This window comes from Hemicordylus capensis, chromosome 1, assembly GCF_027244095.1.
Source record: "Hemicordylus capensis ecotype Gifberg chromosome 1, rHemCap1.1.pri, whole genome shotgun sequence".
In the NCBI taxonomy this organism is placed as follows: Eukaryota; Metazoa; Chordata; class Lepidosauria; order Squamata; family Cordylidae; genus Hemicordylus; species Hemicordylus capensis.
In genome coordinates this window covers 416,257,329-416,282,842 of record NC_069657.1, presented here as the reverse complement: position 1 = coordinate 416,282,842, position 25,514 = coordinate 416,257,329, and the positions used below count along the sequence as shown (strand labels likewise).

Below are 25,514 nucleotides of genomic sequence, written 5' to 3'. Positions count from 1 at the left end.
CTATGTGACTTTTGCCCAAGAGACCTTCACCATGCATTGTGTCCAGGTTAAAGAAAGTGCCTGGATACACGGCTGTCTCATTCTGCTCTCCTTCCCTTTCAGATGTGTGCCACTGTGGTAACAGCTCCAGTCAGTCAATATTTGCACACTTGTATTCAACACGGTGAGACTCTAGCTGTGTAGTTTAACAAGGAAGGACAAAAGTCTCCGCCTGGCAAATATTTGGGCAGTTAACTTGTTGCTTGCTCTGCGGAGCACTGAAGTAGCTTATCCAAGTACACTGAACGAAGGTTTCTCTCTTTTTGGTTATTGCATGTGTATATATTTTACTTTATTTACATGTGGTTCACCAATTTTCAATACTAACACAATCTTATACACAATTCCATAATGCATTAACCATTCTCAAGCAGAATTTTATCAATCTTATGGATTTCTCTTCAAATCGTATAAATCTGTTCTGAATGATAGAGCTCTAAACAAAAGCAGAACATATATGGGGGAAATGTCGCTCATTGCTTTGTAATGAGCCGATTGACTCAACTTTAGGAGCCATTGTATCAAAGCAGCAACTTATAGCATCCAGGGCTGAATTTGATAGCAGCAAAACAACAGAAAATGTGGTGTACAGGGCTGTCCTTAGAGAGCCCTGGGGGGTGTGGGGCCCAGGGCAAATCAGCCAGTGCGGGGACCCCTTCAAGTTAATTCTAATAGGGGTTAAAAGAGTGGGGACTAAGGCGGTTGCCCTGCTTGCCATTCCCTAAGGACAGCCCTGATGGTCTATAAAGCATGCTGTATATACACACCCAGGGAATGCATGCTCCCATTAGGCATGTCATCCAAACCCACCAACCTCTGGTTCTTGAGTCTTCCATCTGACTTCCATCTGACATTCACAGAACTTCCATAACCAAGATATTTACTTGCTTCTCTTACCCAGCATCCTAAGGGCCTCTTTGGCCTGCAGGAGCTGTGGAGACCAGCGCACCTATCCATATACAGTAACTGTGGAGATAGATTATTCAAGCAAGGGAGAGCTGTCTAGCTGGGAACAGGAGGCAAATTTAGCTGCAATGTTGAAAGTAAAATCAATTCAGATGATCCTGCTGGTCAAATGGGGGGAAAGTAGGTTATAAATGTATGCCTATTTTGTGAATGGTCATGTAAGTTCCAAATGCCTGGCTCCCATAATGAATGCCGTGTTTTACTCTGATTTTATGCACAATATTCCCTAGTTGGACTGTTTCAAAAGTGTGCGGTTAAACCTCCCCCCACCACCCACAGCAAATCAGCAGTTTTTCAAGAGGTCTCTATGCAACCCAGGAGCATGACATTTACTAATGTGTTGAGATTCAGGGATTCTCTTTTGTAGAAGCCAACACTAATAAGAAAGATATGGTTCAGTATCTCGGGTATTCTTCCAAGTTTTATTAATTAAGTGGAAAACTTCCCCCCCTGGAATACTGCAAGGTATTTATTAACACTTCAGCCCACAAACTAGAGCAAATTTACAGCAGCGGAGGTAATTGTAACACACAGCAACCAGTGTTATCAACTTGCCAGGGACAAGCACAGAAAGAAGGTTTTAGATTATGATCTTTTTCATGATATTTTAATTGTGCTTCTTAATCTGCTAAATTAAAAACTCCAGTGCAATCTTACTGAGATCACAGACAAAAAGGAGATTATATCAGTTTGAAACAAAATGTATGAATACTTCTATCTGCTTTAATTATACAGAAATTTTAACAGACAAATTCAATATGATCACAGGATGACTAAGATATACATATTTTCTTCTCACTCCTTGTGTGCTGTGTCCTTCGTCTGAAATTCATTGAAGTTGTTCCTGAGGAACAACACCTCCCTCCACCCTCAAAATTGGCTTATGCCATCTGCAACTGCTCTGCTAAGGTGGCATCCCATATTATTTCATATATTAATTAAATGCCAAAAAAGGAGACTTGATAACTGTGCTCATATGGTCAACTTTGTAAAGACCTGACTGGTGCACAAAGAGTGGTGCATGTAGATCATCAACCCATGCACCCACTTTTTTTGGCAAGTTTCTTTCTCAACATTTCCCCACATATTTTGTTCCTGCAACTATAAGAGGTGGTTGTGAGGAGAGAGAGGGAAGGAAAGTTGTGAAGTGGCATGAAGAACCATTGAAATACAGTATCTCCAAAACAGGTAAATGGGCAACCACGTGACAAATATGGTTCAATGTAAATAAATCTAAAGCAATCCAAATTGGGCAAAAAATATCCCAGCTTCACAAGTACATTGATTGGGGGGCAGGGGCGGTCTAAGCTAGCAGTGGCTAACCAGGATGTGGTGGATGCTTAATGAAAAATGTTGACCAAGCACGTAGCAGCTGTGAAAAAATTAAGTTCCATGCTAAATTCTACAGTGATCAACATTCAGACTAATGAAACACGTGTGTGACAATTTTTGTTGATATTCCCTTCCCTGTGTTGCTGACTGTGACTCATTAAAATATGTCCTTGAGGGTTGCATAGCCCTCCAGGAATATATTTCCAGGAGTCACCGTTGGCTACAGAGGGGAGACAGAAAAACATTGTCCTCTCCCATAATGTGTAGTTGCTGCACATGAGCTTCATTAGTTTGAATGTCAGCCACTGTGTACAATTCTGATGGCTGCATCTCAAAAAGGGTATTATAGAGCAGGGAAAAGTGCAAAAGAGAGTAACCAAAATGACCAGAGGGCGAAAGCACCTTCCTTATGAGAAAAGGCAACCGTGTTATGGCTTTTCAGATGAGAAAACAAGTTGTTCTTGTAAGAACTAATCTGCCTAGTTTACTTTAACTATACCTGCATCTGGTCTAAAATTGCTGCATATCTGTTAGGCAGTTCACAAGTTAGTCTACTTGCGCCTCAAACGTTCACGAGTCTGCCATCTTGAATTTGAGTTGATGACATCATCACAAATGATGCCTTTGAGCTGTCACTATGTGTCCCTACAACTGTACTAAATTTGGTCCAAATCAGTTCCAACTTTTAACTTGTGTCCACCATATTGAATCAGGGTGGATTATATCATTGCAAACTACACCCTGGAGGTGTCCCTGCGTGTCCCTACACCTGTAGAAAATTTGGTTCAAACTGGTTAGGCAGTTCACAAGTTAACCCAATTGTGCCTCAAACATTCACGCATCACCATCTTGAATGGGGGTGGATGACATAATCACAAACTACACCATTGAGGTGTCCCTGTGTGTCAGTCACTACAACATCGCCCTCCAAATTTGGTTCAAATCAGTTAGGCGGTCCACAAGTTAGACCTCTTGCACCTCAAATGTTCACACATCCACCATCTTGGATTGGGGTGGATGCCATCATCACAAACTATGCTGTTGAGGTATCCCTTTCTGTTACTCACTACAACTGTACCAAATTTGGTTCAAATCAGTTAGACAGTTCACAAGTTAGCCCACTTGCACCTCAAACATTTACGAATCCACCATCTTGAATCAGGGTAGATGAAACGCCCTATATATCGCTATAGCTGTAGCAAATTTGGTTCAAATCGGTTAGGCGTTTCACAAGTTAGCCTACTTGAGCCTCAAAAGTTAACATGTCTGCCATCTTGAACTGGGGTGGATGACATCATCACAAACTACACTGATGAGGTATCCCTATGTGTCCCTACAACTGTACCCAATTTGGTTCATATTGGTCGAGACATTGAGAAGTTGATGGGAACAGACACACTCCCATCAACACATGGAGGGAGACAAATGGAATGCTGGGTGATCTAATAAGCCTACTGGAAGGCAGGCTAAAAAGAGACTTGGTGGAAATGGGGGACAAGATTGAGGCCTATAAAAATATGGATGCTGTGGAGAAAGTCATGTTTTCCTCCCCCTCTTGTAACACTAGAGCCAGGGGTGAAAATGACTGGCAAGCAATTTAGGACAGAGAAAAGGAAGTACTTCTTCCACAGTGCATAACCAATCTATGGAATTTCTTGCCAAAAGATGTGGTGATGGCTACCAGCTTAGATGGTTCTAAAAGGCAAATTCATGGAGGGCAAGTCTTTGGAATCTTGATGGCTAGGAATCTTGATGGCTATAAGCTATCTCACAGGTCAGAGGCAGTACGCCTCGGAATCCCAGTCACACAGGAGCAACAGTGGGAAGCAGCATATGCCTGCATCTCCCTTGCTAAAGAATTTTCCTGGCCACACACAGATCAGTTTTATTTAGATTTTCTGTTGTCCAATTTTAAAGACACTGTTTCTGTCAGTGCAGCCAAGTTCTTTACCAAGTCCAGTAAAGTTTTTATCACTCAATCTGATGTTGTTGTGAACTGCTGGTTTTATGCTGGTCAATTTATATGGTATATGTGATAAAAACATATGTTCCGTTCATAAAGTATGTTCTGTTCTGTCCTGCATCTCCTGCTTGTAGGTTTCCCAAAGGCATCTGGTAGGCCACTGTGGAAAACAGGATAGACCTTGGCCTGATCCAGCAGGGCAAAGTTTCTTATGAAAGAGAGTCAGGGAAGGATAGGATGAGAACAGAGATGACAGTTCCCTTTGAAAAAGATTCTGCACCAAATCCCCAAACTGCTTTTTGAGTGCAGGGGAATTTCAAATGCTGGGTAAGAATTATATGCGGGCAACTGCTGCAAAGGAAAGGAAAGAAAGGAAAATTAGGTATGCACAGAGATAGTGCACATATGACTATCTTTGAATCATGACCAATGACTACTAACTCCTCGTCACTTCTCTAATTCCACCCCTCCATTTTTAACCATTGTAGAAATAATGAGATAAGTTTTTAAAAGTCAGACATATCTAACATCCCCCAGGAAACGTGGATCAGGAGGGGTGTGCGTAGGTTAACATTCTCTTCGCTGTCCATTATGACTACACAAGACTGGGCCCTGCCTGTCCTCCTTGTTATTTGGTCTAGTGCACTTATATATTGTACACTTAGTTATCTGGTCTAGTACACAAAGAAGTGTGTTATGTGGGCAGGGCAGTGCACATGGGTCCCTCTTAGCATCACGTTACAGGGACTAGTGAGGGCTTACATTTGTGGCACTGCTTGATAGTGAGATTTGGAAGGGCTGAGATGGCATTCCTAATCCTTGCAATGAGTGAATGGCATCCGGAAGTGTTCTCATTTCACACCTAAATTTTTAAATTAATTGTTACATGTTGACAGCCTTGGAGATAAGTCCAGGGAAACATTGCTTAATTGGCTGGGCATTTATGATAACAGAGATAAAGTTGGGGTGGGGTGGGGAGAATGTGTGTGCCTCACTGTGCTGTCACGGGCACTGGTCAATAGGTACAATCCCAACAAAACCATAATGATCATTCCACTGCAAAACATCTGTAACAGTTGTGCTCATAAGGGCGAAAATATAGTTTACTGGCAATGTGGGTACTTTTTTCTTGTTCTTTTTCGTACTGATGATACAGAAGTTTTTTGAGTTGTTCAGTGATGACTTTCCAGTCTCCATGGGTAAGTGATTGATCTGAAAAGACCTCCCCCCCAATTCCCTGATGGTTCCAGCCAGTTACAAAACCTCCTGGCCAGGAATGAGCAATGCACTTAGTACTCTGTCCAGAAGACTGGCTAGGGCTCATCTGCCCATGCTGTGCAGCTGAGCTGAAAGACAGGTGAATGGGACAGGTCAAATGGGACATCTCAAAGCATTTGCTTTGGAATGCACTCATTTTTGTGGAATGTTGTGCAGATGTAACCATTGTCAGACAAAAGGCACCACAGTCATTTAAGAAGAACAGTTAGAGAGGAATCATGATAAAGTGTTTACTTGGAAGTAAATCCTTCTGATTTCAATATAAGCAAATATTTAAAGTCTTTGAACGAGATTTACAAAAGTGTTATAAAAAGTAACATCATAAGAGAGGTTTCAATTGCACTAGCTTGATCAAAGAAATATATGGACATATGGTATATACAAAATATTTAGCTGAGAATAGGTTTGCAACAAAACAGTCAAAAGCAGTGCAATACAGAAAACTGAAAGGTAGACTTGATGTCTTTGGTGTCATTCTGATCTTTCCAGAAGACAAGTATTTAGGCCAGATTCTTTCTTTTTTTATATACCCTATGTATTTTTAAATGTTGGAGAAAAATGCATATTATTTGTCAAATTGCTAGGAATATTGCCTGAAGAAATACATATTTATTTTTAAAAGCAATCCATATATTATTTACTCAGTGAATGAGAATGTCTTCAAAAAAAAGAAAAGCCGTTCTGGTCTGTCAAATAAATACATATTTATAAATGGTTTCTAAAATGCATATTATTTACTCAATGGACTGTAATGGCTCTGTCGGCACCATTATATTTAAATATGTAATTACCCACATAATAAAATCCTTATAAAGCACTTCTTTTTTTAAAAAAAACCCTGAAAACCATTAGTTCTTTGTCTGCCAAAAGGTAATTTCTAACCTATTGTTTTAATTGTGGTTTGAAAGTATCTGAAACATTTGCATATTGATGAACCATCACTTATTACTTTTCATTTTTAAAAAATCAGACTTATTTTTCAGTTATACAATGGCTGAATGGTTTTCCAATCTGACCTCTCCAAGAACAAAATCTCCACACAACAACCTACCATCCACATGTACTGTCAGCAGAAAAGGCTGACTTGGTAATTCTGAAAAGCAGGAACAAGAATTCGTGCTGGAAGGATATGCATTTGTCCTACTTTTCTATATATCCTAACGATATTTCTAGTCATGGCAATGTGCCAAACATCCGGTTGTTTGTTTTTAAAAACCACATTGGACTAAGAAGAAATTGCCAAATTATCTGGATATGAAGGTCTTTACGTCTGATTGTTCTGTTACCAGACCAGACTAAGAATTAAAGAAAAGTAGAAGAATGGCTCAGTTTATGAGTTGGGTGAAAAGAAAGAAGCACATCTATGCTGATTCATATACAATTAGAACAGATGATGATCTCCCATGAAAACATTGCTTCTGGAATGTCCTTCACTATACCTACTAGTGATCATGTGGGCTATTAGATGCACCATTGATTGAAATGTAAATGTAGTTCTTTATTCTGAATACGAGGTGATTAATTCCCGTCGTGCAATGATCAATGTCCTACAGATACTATACCTGACGAAAAGTTTGGTTTTGTACATATTGTGTACAGAAGAGCACAACCAGCACAGGTGTCTCTTGCATAGCTGTGCAATATTTCTGATTTCCTGGAAACATAAGATTGGTACTCAAATGTATGTAGTTCTGCCAATTCTTTCAATTAGGTTCATTATTGATTTGATGAAAAAACAAATTAAACATAGCGTGGTGGTATGTAAATTGGTTAGAGGGAGAGCATAAGCAGCCCATTCGGTTAGTGGGTATCCAAGCCACGTGGTTTTGATACATGGTTTTATCCTGTAACTCACAAAGGGTTCTGGCAAAGGCAAAAGGAAATGGAAGTCCAAGAGGTGTTTATAAACTTGGTTCAACAGCACTTGAATGAAGATGCTAAGGAGCTTAGAGTTTTCCAAAGTTCTGGAGAAAGAATGCTAGAAATATTTTTAGAGACAGATCCATTGGAAGAAGCCACTGATACAGTTTCTATGATACAGTCTCTCTGTTCAAAGTAAACTGTACTAGTGCAAATTGGAATATTCCCTGTGTTAAAATGTAGAATCATACTTAAATCAAGGTTGTATTTTAAGCTGTCTAAATGTTTGGCATACAGACATGGTACTGTATGTGGTTGATAAGTCACTCTTTGTAGTATCCCACACTCTATTTCATTTATACACCTCTTTTGCCAGAAAAGAGCACAAGATGATTCCATGCCAAGAATGAATTAGTTGCAGCGATCATGCAGCAGTTTACATTTTCATGTTTGCAGCCTACATTCTTCCTCCCCACCAGCAAAAGCCTCAATGGGGATTTGGCTTCCCAAACTAGTGGAGCCTCCCACCATAGAAATCTCTTACCTAATTTACACTTAGTTTATTTGCAAAATCAAATCAAAAGGATGCTGTGATATAAATTACTCTTACTGTGTCTGCTGTGGGGACAACTTTTGCAGGAGTTTGACAGCATGTTATACACCTACCAACTGCATATGAGTTGAGTTTTCTCTATGGGAGAGGGATGTGAGAATGCTATGAGAACAGAGAAATCTTGCCAATGACTTGGAAGAGCTCAAGAATGCAAGATTCAAGCTTGGCAATGATTTATTTGCATTAAAAGTGTACTTTCTGAAGGTCAAATGCATTAAAGGCATTATAGTGCACTGGAAATCTACATAAAATTTAAGGGTGTGTGAAATCCTGTGTTGGAATCAAATTATCATGATTCCACACAATGGATTTCCACAAAAAAAGTATTTACTTTATTTATTCAAGTCCTATGCTGCCCTTCAGTATAAATATTTTCTTATAGTAGAAATTTATACATTGCCAGAAACTGGATTTCCAGTAATTCCATGTGGAGTTCCATTTTTCTCTGCTTATTTGGACGTTCTGGATTCCTGCACTCAAGAGTTCAAACTTCTGAGTTGCAATGAATTTTGTATTCTTAAAAGATGTGCAGCACCTCAAAGAAATAACCTGCTCAATGTTAAAAGGATCTTGGTACCAAAAGGTTATATATGGAGTTGGACAAAATTATAATTTACATTTATATGCTTCCCCCACCTGGGCTCCCAGTATACATATTTTCACATTACAGAAATATAATCAAAACTCTAAGGCTAAGCAGCACGTCAATGACTTAAAGGACCATTTGGCAGAGTTTCAGAAATGGCGCTGAAGAGCTGGAAAATAGTATTGCATCTAGAAGGACAGATGGGTAATAGAAACAAGGAACAGTGGCTGGCATCCTAATGAAGTGCTTGCAGAAGCAGGTTGAGCTACTGCAAAGCTGTGACACTGGCACAAGGTCTGGAGCTTGTGTTCCAGACTAGTATTGTGCAACCACAAGCATGCACACACAACAGCTGTGCAACTTGTGGCAGACCTCATTTGTTTTAAAGGGAACTTGTGCACAAAAGCACTGTTGCATAATTCCACATCCCCCCCCCCACCGTTTTAGCACAACTGTCTTTTCACACCAACACAACTTCCCAAGCGTTTTGTTAGTCAGGATGTCAGCCAGTATTAAGGAGACAGTTCCGCAGTTTTAGACTTCATTACAACATATATTAAGTAAAATATAAGGAGCAAGGGCATACACCAGATGCAACCTGGTAATCTGTTGAATTAGGACATTTTTCACTGAACTGTTCATAGTTAAAAGAGCATGAAAAGTCCAATGACAATTGCAGATATTTTGGTGTTTTGTTTTTGGCTAATTTTTGCTGAGATAGGGAATGGAATTGCTGAAAAACTGTTTAAACTTTCAATCAGAAAGTTGTGTGAAGCATCTCCTTAAGTGAAGGCAAGATGATGCTTTTGTGACTGTGGTATCTAAGTTGTGGAATGCCTTCCCTAGAGAGGACTGACTGTCCCCTGTGCTGTTTGCATTTCAATAAGCAGCAAAAATGTGGCTTTTGATGAAATCTTTTGGGATAGATAAACTGATTGATTGCCACTTCTGATTTGTGGGCTGGTCAGTTTCTTTCTCAATGTTGTTATTGATTTGTTTTTTAATTTGATGCTAGCTGCCTTGAGAGCCATTTGATAAAAAGGTGGCATATACTGGAGGGGTTTAGCAAGGTTGGTGGTCCTGGAACAAGAAGCAAAGATGGGCCTCCGGGCCCCCTGCCCTCTCCTCCCCCCCCCCAAGTCTTTGCTGCAGAAGAACTGTAAGGATATGGTAAGAAAAAAACAAAAAAAAACCCAAAACATTCTCAGCATGCCCTTTCTTTCGCTCCTATGCAAATATAATATCACACACTCCTCATGCACACAGACACTTTCACATATACATCCTCCTGCTCAAAAACATCTTAAAACTTATATACCTACTACAAGTACCTCATATACAACATCAGCACTGAAGAACAAGCTGCCAACCAGCTGGCAGACCCTGAGACATTTGTACCCCCTTCCCCGATTCAACTATAGCTAAGCCCCTGTATACCAGTAAATGTTTCAATATAAATATATACTGTAATTTTGGGTAGAAATGCTGCGGCGGGTACATTTAAAAAAATTGTTTTTCGCCACCTGCAGTGTTTATGCCGATGCAGCATTTACACAGGAATTTTGAACAAGCCAGAAAAGTGCTCCCGCAAACAAAAAAACGGCATGATAACCCCCTCTAACTTTGGCGTTGACAGCGATGCGGTGTTCATGTGGGCTTTCTGAAATTTTCCAAACTTTTTCCCTTATTACGGAGTTTATGCCTATTTGGTGTTTCTGCCAAAAATTACGGTACATGTTTTAAAGCAGAAAATTGAAGTTTGAGGTAGTTTTGAAATACATGGAAGAGAGAGAGCTGAGAAGATATCGAGGGCATCATGAGCTTTGATTGCTGTAGCTACACAGCAAATGCAATCCACACATTTCTAAGATTTATTATTGTTGTTGTTATTAACTCACGTACAGATTTCCTGCAGAAGCATGAGATAACCTGAGGTGTGAGAATAACGTAGTTTCAGTGGTCCTCATTGTTTCCTCAACTACTTCATTAAACACTTGTACAAACTACATTTTTTTCCAAAGAAGGGCAACTTTTTGCAAAACCCAATTTTCCAATAATATAAAGTAACATTTAAACTATTTTTAAAGCTGTTGAAGCAAGCAGTACAATAATCAGTACTCTTAAGAGTACTTAAGAGAGCACCTTTTTTGCCATGAACTCTGCTGAGATAATCTGAAGAAGTCCAGTTACGGTTGCCGTCAGCTCATTTGGTGGTGACTTGGGACTGGGCCTTCTCTGTGGCTGCCCCAGGGCTTTGGGATATGCTCCCTGTCAAAATAAGGTCATCTCCATCTCTGGTTGCTTTTAATAAGACCCTCAAGACATACCTGTTTTCTGAGGCTTTTAACTGAACTTAATTTTGAACGGTTTAATTGTTTTTATCCCATGAAATTGAAAAATGAAACTTTTTTTATTCTGTAGATTGTTTTAATTGTTTTACTCTGTTTTATATTTGTTGCATTTTAAATTGTGTACATATCAGGCAGCATATAAATATGATAAATAAATAAATATGATAAACAAACAATCACTTAAAAATGCTTCCAATTTCCCTGGCTGCTTCCTAATCATAAAAATTTTGCTTTGGGACCATCATCAAATGGATTCTTCCAAAAACATGACTGTGATTTTAAAACTGTATGTTATTTAGCTCCACATAAATTGCATATGAATACTGACTGCCCAGTTATTGAATACTCTGCTTTTGTTATGTAACAGTATCTGGAAAATAGATTTTAATACATGGCAGCCAATAAAACATATAGACAGAAATTCCTTCCCAATCTTAAAATACGTTTGTACCTTGGGCCCAAATAGACCCATTAATGGAAAGCAACATTCTCTAAGTTAGACAAAAGAGCTATTAATTAATCCTTAGGATGCACATGAGGCAATCAATTCTCTCAAATCCCTAATCAATTAGAAAAGGGAAACAATTTGAATTTCTATTTCTTTACAAAGAAAAAAATGGGTTACTCAATTACTGCTAAGTCCTCTGCAGTTTTATCCTGTCGTCTTTATAAATAGCCAGACACTAAATAACTCATGAGCAAAAGAGGTACAGAAAATATATGGAATTACAACCTTTAATTATCTGCACACCTTAGGCAACATGAAATCTGTCCTCATTGGACACATAGACCAAACAAAACATACAGCGATACAGAAGCAATGGGCAGGAGATTCTCAAAGCAATGGGCAGGAGAGTCTAGGTATGGCAAGTCTCGGTAACCAGGGTTCTCTGGGCATGCTTCATCCAAAAGGGACAAAAAGCAGTGCACTGGTATCATCTCCGGGGTGGGGGGACCTGCTTTCATGACATCTTATGTACCAATAGAGGAGATGGGTACTTTAGCCATTTCATGAAGTTTGACCAGAGTAAGGGGGATATTATTGGGTGTGGGGGGAGAGTAGAATGCAGTGTCCATTTGAAGCTTGTCTGTGAACTTTGCATGAACCGCCAGAAATAATGTAGTGTGATGACAAGCCAGTTATACCTTCCACTAAATTTGCTGTCTGGAATGAACTGAAATAGTGTTTGGTTTGTGTAATTACGTCCATCTATCTTTATATTCCAGCGGCATATCGCAAATTGAAAATACTAAAAATTGACTGTTGGTTCTGATATTTAATGATTGCCAAAGACAAGACGATGATTTATTGGTTACTTACCGATGTGACACATTTGCATCTTATTAGACAGAGATTACTATTCCTTAAAATGCGGACGAGGCCTGATCATGTCTGATGGATTGATTTGATTTGCAAATGTAATCAAACTAATAAGAGGGGAAAAATGAGCAATAATGCCTTGTTTTTCAACTGGCAATCACTCCCCTGCCAACAACGCTGATATCCCTGACTAAGCAGCCTTCACACAGTCTTCCTGTCTCCTCAAATAAACAAAGGGAGGCAAAGAGCCTGATAAGAGGATAACAAGCCAAGTGCGGATGTACTGTGGAGCAGACACTTCATAATGGTTTAGATACATAAAAAGCCAGTATTTGAAACAGCATGAGAATTACTGCAAATCCCACAATATTTTTTTTTTCTTTTTAAACAAACCAACTTGAACAAGAAGTAAACTGTAATACTAATTTAGGGAAGCCAAGAAGATACCACAGGCTCCAAATGTCCCTATCTAACTGTCCCTATTTTGCCCCTATATTTGCTTTTGATTATGCCCTGCTAAAATTTTGTCAATAGCTCTATTCAGACATTATGTTGTACGTGTGTGCAGGTGTCTGTAGACATGTACTTGTTTGGGTGTGAATGACTGTACATCTGTTCATTTAAAAAATAAACCTTCAAAAGCAGGGTGCAGATGTACTACTGTATGTGCATCAGATATAATGTGTGAATAACTGTGTGTACAGATCTGTGTGTGCATATACTATATTCAGACTGTGCATGTGTTAAATATAACCTGTGAGCAGGGCTAATGTGAATTGGTAAAGATATTCTTCAGAGTTCAACTCCCTCCTGAGGGTCTCTAGAAGTTAAATACCTGAGTGGAAAAGGGGATGTATCTTATCTTTATTATATATTTTGAAGAATTGGTTGGTTAGTACGAAATAAACCATATTTCCCAATTAACCTACAGATACAAAATTTTGCATACACAATCCTGCCACTGAAATTAGCTGAATGCACTACTTTTTACACTGGAATAAGCGCAGTGAAAATTATACTGCTTTTTCATTTTGTTTTATTTTTTTTAGAAGAAATTCTGAATATCATATTTTCATACCTATAAACTATGCACCTTAGTAGAGATGTATTAGATGCACAGTTATGTATCATAGTACGTAACTACAGATATGTATCATAACTACAGATACCAATTTTTGCATGAACAATCCTGCCACTTAAATTAGCTGAATATGCTGGGGGTAAGGTTTAAATGTATATTTTAAAGAAGAAATCCATAATATAATAATATTCTAACTGTTACTGTTCTCAACAGATTTTTAACACTTAATAATAAAACCAACAGTTCCAAAGCAACATCACATCCAAGAGAAGCAGATCTTTTTCAGATTCAAATTTACTACAATTCAAATCTACCATATATGGGAATTATTCAATAAAATGTTTCAATGTTTAAAGCTGAAATCCTACAAATTTCAAATTGTCCTTTTACTTCCCTTTTGGAAGCACATTAATAACAACTTCTATGACATATACAGGTGGCCCTAGAACAGTAATTGCAGGGGATAGTTTCAGTTATTCAGTTTTCTACCCCACCAACTAAACTGGTATACAGTTTAAATAGCCAGTCTCCCTGCTTCTCAGCTGGTGTGCAGGGTGGTTTAAAGAAGCGGTGAGAGAGGTGCAGCCTGCTCCATCTACTCTTGCCTCTTGCGCTGCTTGTTTAAACCATCCCACACATCAGGTGCGAAATGCAGGGAGAGTGGCTATTTGGTGAGTTAGGTCAAGCAATCCAATATTTCAGCTTCCACGAATGTTGCTCCCACAATATTAAAAGGCCTCCTGGATTTCATTTCTTGAACTTTCCTAGCAGTGTAATCTACACAAAATGGCTTTGCCCAGTCAATGATGGGCCTCACCTACTAGTTCCTAATTCACATTCACGTAAACTGACACGTAGTCCTCAGGCTGCCATTTAAAAATTTATCATTCATTTATTAAATGTGTATTAAATCTGTATACCACCAAATCCAGATGGCTCTAGGCAGTTCACATAAATAAAAACAGAACAAATAACCCATTAAAATAATTAATATTAAAACAATTAAAAACCATTTAAAAATTATTGATAGCCAGGCTAAAAAAAATATGTCTTTAGGGATCTTTTAAAGAAAGAGAAGAGGACAACCAGCAGCAAGGTGGATGGACTCAATGATGACAGCAATGAATGCACCACTGAGAGACCTTAAAGGCCAAGCTGAAGACAGATCATCCTGGAGAGAATCTATCTATATGATTGCTAAAAGTCAACACCAACTTGACGGCACTTAATCAATCAATCAATTAATCAAAGATCTTAAGCCTCGGGTATTTATAGGAAGTGCATTCCACAGTGCAGGAGTAACTATAGATCCCAAGGCTAGGCAAACTGGTGGATCTCTCTCAGTGGGCCTTAATGTGTGTGGGGGATCACACACTCTCCCTAAACTGGTCCTAAATTGGTGAGGCTCATTTTGAATTGTTGTGTATTTCAGATAGTAGGACAATTGTGTGTTTTTATTGTATCTTTAACCTGATGAATGAACGTCTTCATCACTCTGTTTAGGATTGGCTATGGCAGAGTAAATGAATACAGAATACACCAGGTGGTTTGGGCAGTAATCTTTGAAATAAAGGGTTTTATAAGTGTGCTTCTAACTTCATCTAGGAAATACTGAATACTCTTTTTACTAGGGGAAAACCCCAAAACTCAGATGGGACACTGGAAATATATTGAAATTAAAATGATTTGGGAGTGTAACTCATTGGAATCACAGCCTAGATTTCACCAAATTTCACTGTGCACACGGGCAAAGTCACAGAGTAACATTTTGTGTGGATTAAACACTGTAGTGTTTGAAGAATAAAGTTTTTGGATGTATTTGCATTATTTTTATCACCCTAGAAGATAATTTTTCATCTCCTTAGAATTGGGTCTTGTGAAACAGTTCAACCCTATTTTAAATGTCAAGCCACTACATGAATTATACTAGAGTGAAAGTAATCATTTTTATTTGTACAAATTGTACAAATTTGCACATATTGCATGAAAAGTATTTTCTTGTCTTATGAATGTAGGGATTGTAGTAAAAGAATGATAGTAGTCATAAATATTTAATTAGATCCAACTGTATACTAAGTACTGTCCAAAAGATAGAAGTGACACATTTCCCACCTATAGCTTTCACAATGAGATGGGTAAATTAGGGAATCAATGCATCAAAAGAATGGAGTGGGGAAGAAGTACCTGGTACATAAGATATGGGTCCCAGAGCATAGTCTGGCACATGATTCAGCCACCTTGAATGGGAGACTAATGTTTGCCACCTTTGGGGCTGTAGCCAATTTTGCATGCAGAAGGTTTCAGGTTCAATCTCCTGCAGGTAGGGCTGGGAAAGACTCCTGCCTGGAATTTTGGAAAAGCTGCTGCCAGTCAGTATAGACTATAATGAGCTAGAAGGACCAATGGTCTGACTTGCTACAAGGCAGCTTCCTGGGTTCCTAATGTTCTGGAACAGTTTTGCTAAAGAAATAGGTTTTGAGGGGCGAGATACATTTATGGAAACAATGCCATGCCAAAGTCTCCTAATCACATTTTATTTAAAACAGTTCCAATATTCAGGAAGCTTAGAATGGAAGCATTCTTGACATGATTTGGGGTGATAGATGACATTGACTGTAGCTGGATTAAAGTGTGTCGTTGAGTCGGTATTGACTCCTGGTGCCCGCAGAGCCCTGTTGTTGTCTTTGGTAGAATACAGGAGGGGTTTAACATTGCCTCCTCCAGCGCAGTATAAGATGATGCCTTTCAGCATCTTCCTATATCGCTGCTGCCCGATATAGGTGTTTCCCATAGTCTGGGAAACATACCAGCAGGGATTCGAACCAGCAACCTCTGGTTTGATAATCAAGTCATTTCCCCACTGAGCCATTAGGTGGCTGTACTTGGATATCATTGGATAACTGGATATAAGCTTTTAAAAGAATTCACACTAAATTACAGTTCTTAGTTTGCAAATATTTCCATATAGGATGAACTTTATTAAGTGAGACTGATGGTAGGTATGTAATAGTTTGTAAGAAATATAAGAACAGCCCTGCTGGATCAGGCCCAAGGCCCATCTAGTCCAGAATCCTGTTTCACACATTGGCCCACCAGATGCTGCTGGAAGCCTACAGGCAGGAGTGGAGGGCATGCCCTCCCTCCTGCTGTTAGTCCCCTGCAACCTGCCTTTGAGGCTGGAGATGGCCTATAGCCCTATGACTAGTAGCTGATGATAGACCTCTCCTCCATGAAGTTATCCAGATCCCTCTCAAAGCCATCCAGGTTGTCGGCTTTCACCACATCTTGTGGCAGAGAATTCCACAAGTTGAATTCTTGTGGAATCAACGCAATTATGCGTTGTGTGAAAAAGTACTTCCGTTTGTTGGTCCTAGATTTCCTGGCAATCAATTTCATGGGATGACCCCTGGTTCTAGTGTTATGTGACAGGGAGAAGAGTTTCTCTCTATCCACTTTCTCCACATCATGCATGATTTTATACACCTCTATCATGTCTCCCTTCAGTCGTCTTTTTTCTAAACTAAATATCCCCAGGTGTTGTAGCCTTGCCTCATAAGAAAGGTGCTCTAGGTCCCTGATCATCTTGGTTGCCCTCTTCTGCACCGTTTCCAGTTCTACAGTGCCCTTTTTTGGATGTGGTGACCAGAATTGTACGCAGTACTCCAGGTGTGGCCGCACCATAGTTGTCTATAATGGCATTATAATATTAGCAGTTTTATTTTCAGTCCCCTTCCTGATGCTCCCTAGCATGGAATTGGCCTTTCTCACAGCTGAGTTTCACTATATATAGTTCCACTATATGTTACTAAGTTACTATAGCACCCAAGGTCATGAAGATACTTCAGATACTTTACTTCTTTTAAAAAAAAAGGAAAATCTATTTCAGATTGAGCATTCCAGTATCTATATCTCACTACTTTGTTGTGTTCTGAGTTAGAAAAACTCAGTAGTTATATTACTATTTCAATATTTAATTCACTGGATTGGGGTTGTCAACTTTATTTCCTAGCAGGGTTCCCACAGTTGCAATATAGGCAGAAATTTATGTGGAGAAGACTTCTCAGGCTGAGCGTAGTTATGGGGAAGGTTATTTCTGCCTCTCAGGCAGCTGTTAAAAACACAGGAGCCCTGCCAGAAAAAAGTTGGCAGGCCTTCATTGGATTATGGTTAATTAAGACATCCAACCTTAGTGGCTTTTAGATGCTAGACAACAAGGCAGCCCTTGTTTAAAAAGTCTTCTGGAAGACTTTTGGGTTTCTGCTACTCTGATCAACATTACTACTAATTAGATTTTATAGGGTATTTTAACATTTTGTTGTTTTCTAAAATGATGTAGTAGCATTTTACTGGCTGGCTTCCAGACTAATGCTGAACTGGTGCTTGTTGGATGGGGCAATATTCATCCATCTCCCCTTCACTCTGAAGCACACTGTGCCTCTTGGAAATATGTCTCTGGGGGTCACAAAGTTCCCAATAACATATTTTCAGGAGGCACAGTGTGCTTCAGAGGGATGGGGAGATCCTTCCCCCAACACAAACCAACATTCACAGGCAGCATTAGCAGCACCAGTGCAGCATTAGTCTGGATGTCAGCCACTGGTTTATTAAGTTTGGGAGACTTTATCAAGAGCTGGGTTATGAATATTTTAATAAAGTAAAATGTCTATTTTTCCAGTGCAAGTAGCACTGCTTGCACAAATGCCCTCTTGTGCAATGTCATCAGGGATGCCTTTAACAATAAACAGCAGTGTGCGCGCATATACCAGTGGGTCCCTAACAATGATGTACTGCTGCTTGGAATGTTGGTTACATTTCTTTAAATAAGGAAAAGCAAGTAATTAGATTAAAATAGAAATGAATTGTTTTATTTATTGGCTGACATCCAAATGAACGCAGCATGCAACAAAAACCATTTCACATCCACAATGGGGGAGTAATGATTTTCACTGTTCTTCCCTTCCCTCTGCAGTCCACTGTGCCTCCCCAAAAAATGTCCTGGAGGGTCCCGCTATTCTCAGGGACATTTTTATGGGAAACACAGTGGGCAGAGGCAAGGGAAGTTCAGCAAAACATCACCCCTCCCCTGTTGCGAATGGCAAGTGGTTTCTTTGTGCGGGGGGGGGGGGGCATGTTAGTCTGGGTGTCAGCCAGTACACTGGAATAATTGTATTTACATTTTCCACCCCAATTTACTCCTCAGTGTATTGCCTATCTTAAAGTCCTGTTTTGCTTCTCAATGCCTAAATAGCTTATTGTATTTCAAAGAGAGCTGTGTTCCATTCTTTATGAATTTATCTGTCTATAGCAAGAGAGATAAATCCCAATCTACTCTGGAAGGAATTCATTCATTCAAATGGAATTCTAAACTTGTACTGAAATATATCGTAAAGAGGCTCCTTCTTTGTACATACCTCAAAAGTCTTAATTTAACAGAAGTGTGCTTAATATTTACATTATGTTGCATAATTTAAAAAAACGGAGTATCCATGGATTGTTTGTCAATTCCTAAAATAGAGGGCTAATACTACTTAATAAATAACACTAAATAACTAAGTTACTAAATAACAGTAATGATATTCTTGTATATAGTGATGTTTACATTACTCAAACTACAGATTGAGATTTACTACTTTTAAGGAATACAAGCAGAAAAGTATTCTTGACGCAAGCTACCCTTGCTCGGTGCCCCAAAAGAAGCTTGCTCTCAACATCAGAAACAGGATTCAACATTCTCTCTTATAAATCAATTGAAATGGAAAAGCACTGGCTCCCTTCGCCAGGCTGGAGCACGGCTACAGTATTACCCAGATACTCCGTTTGCTTTTGCTTCCCTGCATCAGCATCTTAGTCAGGGCATGTGCTCTGCCGGAAACGTGCCGATGATTCACAGGGGCCTTGCAATTCAGGTAATTAATCCTGTTCCAATCTAGGTTAAGCAGGTGGGTAGCCCGCAGCATCCAGAGAGAAAGTAGAAGCTCTTTAAAGTATTTAACTGAGCACAGCTTAACTCAGGAAACTAGACTGGTTCATTCTGCTGACCTAGTCATGCAGGTATAGACCTGTCTGCTCCAAATCCGGTCTAAGCAAATAGTTCTCTCTCCCTGCCACCTTCTGTTATTTACGGCATCAACAACATGTGGTATTAAGGCTAACTTCCTCTTCCCCCCACCCTTCCGTTAGACATAGAGCTGGATGATTAGCTGTGACCTGGTTAGTTTTACAATTAACTAGACAGCCATGGTTGACATAAGGTAAGGGGCATGATGGATTTGTTTTAGCATTTTACACTGAGCACTGAAAGGTGATTCTCTCTGCGGCACATAATGGTTAATATCCCGCCTGCAACGTATGTACAGATCATTGCAGAAACTCTTTCAACAGCCATGTATAGTTGACTAGTAGTGTTGTTATGCCAGCAACAACAAGGGGGCCAAATCTTAGACCGACAAATAGGGATTGTTATGAAGTCAAGAGTTCTGATCCAGCTACAGAGATCTGGACGCAGGCTTACCCCCACATATTATTTTTTCTCTACTCTGAATGTATGATTGAACTGAGATTTGAACAACAAACTTTTCAACTTATGGTTCTGTTTTCTTATCCATTATACCACGTACGAGCTCCCAACAGAGTGCATGTCATTCTAGGAAAAGGATAAACTTTCTTGATTTCTAAAATACAGAGGTCCACAAACATATCCATGGAAGGAAGAGAAAGAGAGCAGGAGAAAGGGGGTGGAAATCCTCTTCATGCCCTGTTCTTGACACACACAGTCTAATCCGGATGTGTGCCCTGAAACAGGCTTCTGCATATGTCAGCTGCTGGATCAGGAATCACAGGTGTAAGTCAGATGCACATCCAAATGTATATACCATATACTTCTTTCCCATACTGCATTGCTTTCAAAGGAATGTGCATCTGTGCGCACACCGAAACGAGGATGTGGATGTAAACCCCTGGAAAGCCTTTCCTATGTACCTCAAGCATCCCCTCCTCTGCTGCCATGCCTGCAAAATGCCCTTGGCTAGCTTGCAATGCTGATGCAACACATAAGATAATGAAAATGCATGGGCACAGCAGTCACAATGCCCCTTCCTAAACACTGATTTTCTGGCAGAAAAGAGCAGAAGACTGTCTGGGAAGAAGTTAACTGCCCTGAATTCACTTAGACAGAATCAAGTGTATTTCACCCTCCTTGAGCTTCCTTCACTTACGCAGAATTGACCTTCTTTGGTCTATTTAGTGTACAGTGCACATTGTTTGAGAAATGAAGCCCCCCTGAAAGATTATTTCAAGCGATTTAAATTGGTATTTTATAGCACTCTCCTAATTAGAAGTCATTTAAGATGGCTGAAAATTGCACTAAATTATGTGGGAAACAGCATGATTTTAAGGAAATAATATGTCTGTAAATGCCTAGGATGCCCCAGCATATCTTGTGTGGCACTCCAGATGCTCTCCCATTTACAAAATTCTACCAGTGCTTGAATCTCAGGTCAAGTTTGAGGTCAGCCATTGCAGCAGCTGCCCTATTAGATTTCTTACAAATGAAGACAAAAAAGTGGAGAGTGTAGTAACACTGAAAATAAGAAAATGGGATGCAATTTAGATTCCCTTCCCTTTACTAATAAGGTTACTTCTGTATGGGTTAATAATGACAATGTTGAGAATCAGCTCAACGTGCAGTCAGCTAACCTAGCAAAATTGCAGTGGTACAAGAAGTCATGTAAACATTTGGGTCCCATCACTGACAGCCCGATCTTAGCTTAAACAGACGTTTTCAGAAATAGGTAGCACTGAAATCAATGGGATGTAATTCTGAGTAAATTTCCTAGGATAGCAGTGTAAAGGCAAGAAAGCCTCTTAGATTCTGTAACCTTCTTCCTTAGGAAACTATTTCATACATCTGATTTTAGCAGATACGTTAATCATACAAGTGTATATAGATTATATCCTGACCTTATGCCAAAATATATCACGATGCCAAAATATATGTTTTTAAGGTTACTGACTATTGTGAACATTGCTGAAAACCATCAATACAATGCAGGGACTATCCATCATCATTTCATCCTGATTTCACCTACAGTGCAATCCTATGCATGCTTACTCAGAAATGTCCCATTATGTTCAATGAGGCTCACCTCCCTGCACTGGATTGAAGCCTTGAAGCCTTATTTTGAGAGCAGAACAAATTTCACTAGATGTCTTTAAAGCCCAGCCACCATCTATCCTCTCCAAAGTGTTAGTGGATGGGACAATTTGCAAGAAAAAAGTGGTGGGGAGAGGAAGATGCTTAAACCTTTACTCCACAACACTCCTGCAAATTATCCCTCCTCTCTCCATCTCCATTTGCAAAGTAGCAGGTGAGTTTCAAGTCATGAGGAGGAGGATGTTTTTAGATTTCCATCCTGAAACTTATATATACTGTGTGTGTGTGTGTGTGTGTGTGTGTGTGTGTGTGTGTGTGTGTGTATTTCAGTAAAACAATGTGGAATACGTTCATCTTGTATTTATTTATTTAAATTAGTTATATAAATACTTAGAACATTTTATAAATTTCGCATCTAATCATAAGAATAAAGTTGTCCTATATTTAAAAGATTACAAATAAATATTTTAAGTTCAACATTCTAAAATGACAGCAAGTTCTAGTAGTATCAGGAACATAGATCAGTAGGTCTTGTGGTCTCATAAAGCTCTAAAGTCCTACACAGACCGTCAGTGAATATGAGTGAGTATATTTGATTTGGGTAGGTGGGGAACTGGGACCACCCCACTGTACCCACTCCCAAGTTTCACATGCTTATCTGAACGTCTAAGCAGAGCCTCCATAGCATACAGTTGTACATACGTCGGCTCTCTTGCTCTCTCTGCACAATTCAGGATCATGGAATAGGCAGAAGCTTAACTTGCAAGTACAGTTGTATGCACATGGGCTCTGTTTATGCCTTGGGATGATTATGTGGAAAGCAAGGGGTGATCCTGATTTATCTCCCTGCAACCATGTGTTCGCTGAATGACTAGCTAGGGCTTCCATTGTACAGAAATAAAACTGGGAATGCAGCATCCATCCACATGCAAGGCTGCACAACTCCAGCTCTCCAGCTGTTTCTGGACTACAACTCCTATTATCCCCAGCCATAGTGGTCAATAGTCAGATTGGTGGGAATTACAGTCCAACATCTGCAGGAGGGTCAAAGTTGTGCAGTGCTGGAGTCCAGGTCCTTGGTCCAGGGCCTGAATGAAGGCCTGTTTCACACATGCATTTTCATCACTTGATGCACTTGAACATTAAAGTGATACCTTGCATATGTGACTGGATCATTACCTATTAATTGCCCTGTAGTATTCACCCCCCACCCCCAGACTGTTAGTTAAACCCTGCTATCTGAGCAAGCCAGAGGTTGCTGGTTCGAATCCCCGCTGGTATGTTTCCAAGACTAGGGGAAACACCTATATTGGGCAGCAGTGATATAGGAAGATGCTGAAAGGCATCATCTCATACTGCGTGGGAGAGGGCAATGGTAAAGCCCTTCTGTATTCTACCAAAGAAAACCACAGGGCTCTGTGTTTGCCAGGAGTTGACACCTACTCAACGGCACACTTCACTTTTCTTTATCTAAGCAAAGAAGCACCTTTTAAAGTGGCGATTCTCTTCTATTTAGGCAATTTGCCCTAACGAACCCCAGCACAGCATCCCTCCAGTGGCTGTTTCTGGTGTCAACCTTATGTTTCTTTTTAGATTGTGAGCCCTTTGGGGACAGGGGACCATCTTATTTATTTATTGTTTATTTTTCTATGTAAACTGCTTTGATAACTTTGGTTGAAGAGCAGTATATAAAAATTCGTAGTAGTAGTAGCAGCAGCAGCAGCAGATTGTGAGCCCTTTGGGGAAAGGGAGCCATTGTATGTATGTATGTATGTATGTATGTATAGTATGTATTCATTCATTCATTCATTCATTCATTCATTTTTATTTCTATGTAAACCGCTTTGGGAACTTTTGTTGAAAAGTGGTATATAAATATTCGTCATATTCATATTTTAGTATCTCTTCAAAAACAATGCCTTGCAAACGAGTCAGTTCAAGTATGCAGTAACAGGTTTAAGGACAACAAGAGAACTACAGGGATGAGTGAACAATCCTGAGAAAATTTAACTTTCATCCCACTAGAAACAGGCTCTTCTATAATACAAGCCACCCAAATAAATATTTAATACAATAAATTCTAGCATTCAAGATCCACTTAAAATCAGATTCTCTTTAAAGGAAATTAAAAACAGAGATGGGTAAAGTTGTATAAATTACCTGTTGTTAATGGATACTGTTTTGTTCACAGGTAATTCATGCCAGAAACACTGATGTCAGGAACCAAATGTTTAAGCAGAAAGTGTTTTTGCAAATGCCAACATAACACATTCTTTCATGTTTAAAATGACTGGGAAATTTCTACATCTTCAAAATATAATGGATCAAATGTTTATACCCAGATGTTTCAATTGTTGGCAAAGGAGGGTAAGATGAATGATGGCTTGGTATGTAAAATGTGCCAATCCAAAATCCCCAGTCTATATAATACATCTGGTTTTAGCAAGCAGTTTTTCATCCCCTCTTTAAATGCATATGTTTTCAAGTTAACCAATGATATTGTATTTTAAAAAGCTGTCTCTTCTAGGCTTCAAGACTCCAGCTGCCACACAATTTATATCTCTTTCCTCTCCCTCTTTGTTTTTCAGCCATTTTCCCTGAATGTCAAAGTCAATTTAGTGCATTTCACTTTGCTGAATAAATCAGAGGCGAAATCCTTGCTAAAAGTGAAAATTTGATTTGCTAAAAGGAGCTTAGGGCAACTATTAATCAATATATCCAGAGTGTCAAAGCTAAGGCCATGATAGGCATGCATTCATTTGGAGATTGGTTGAGGCAGATAAAGGGGGACACTAGAAAGAAAAAGTGTAATCACCAGTGTGCATATATGTGTAAAAAGCATACACTCACAGATATGTCTGTTTTGTGGGAAAGACAGCAGGAAAAGTTGGTTCGAAAAGACAGAAAAGTAGCAGAAAAGGGGAGAAATGCTGTATAAACAGAGGACACTACATAAACAATATACAGTTGTCATTTTGATTATAGAAACAATATTGGATTTCAATATTTTAATTTTGAATACATTCAAATCAATCAATAGCATTCTTTTCCATCATACATATTATAAAAATGTCATCATGCAAAACATGATGAACTTAGAAGCTTTCTCCGGTTCATTTACTATTTCCCCCCCAGTGCTTAACAATGGATTAGAAAAGCATAGCTCTAGACACATGAGTACTGTGCAGATTTTGGTACGTATAGCAGTCCCCTCACAAATCCGTTCATATCAGACCTGCACAAATCTGTTTGTAACATCCGGTTTCCATAAAATGCTTACTATAATGCTTACCCAAAGCTCTACCCTTTGACCGCGTTAATGGAAATGGATATTTGTATGTGCAGTAGGGTAAAAACACATTTGAATCCAGACCAACTCATCTCTTTATTTCAATGGATAGAAAGGAAGTGTCAACAGTAGTTACTGCAGAATCAATTTACGTGTAATATGTTTAATTTTAACTTATATTTAATATGTTTAAGCGTTCAGGTACACTTAAGAAGATTAAAGAAACAAATTACCCTTTTTTGTTCCAGGCAAAGTAGCGGAGTGCAGGTACTGTCACTGAATATTCTCATTCCACTTATTCATACTGGCAAAAGATGGCAACATTCTTACAAGCAGTAATATTGATAGCATCCTCACATGGCCAGCCCACCAATGAGGCATGGTGGAGTGGCTACCATAGGCGGCGGACTGGAGGAGACAGCAGGGGTACTGCCCTGCAGCTGACTCACCAGGCCTCGCCCTGCCAGACTCGCTGTGGCAGTGCTGCTGCCACTTGTCTCATCTTCCCCTATGCACCGCTAATCCTTCTCACTCTGCCTTTTAAAATAATAGCGGGCAGGGAACAGAGGCAGGAAGCATGGACTTTCTGCTGCTCCCTTACTTCCACCTGACTTTCAAAAGGCAGGGAGAGCAGGACAAGGCTAGCAGCAGGGAGGGATGGCAAAATTCTGAGAAATGTTTCT

The 25,514-nt window shown here is 39.4% G+C and overlaps 1 protein-coding gene across 11 annotated transcripts in view; it reads right to left on the bottom strand.

Moving 5' to 3' along the window:
* The window catches only part of ESRRG (estrogen related receptor gamma), a 767,139-nt gene that overhangs the window by 44,828 nt on the left and 696,797 nt on the right, over positions 1-25,514 (bottom strand). The gene's annotated exons all lie outside the window — the stretch shown is intronic.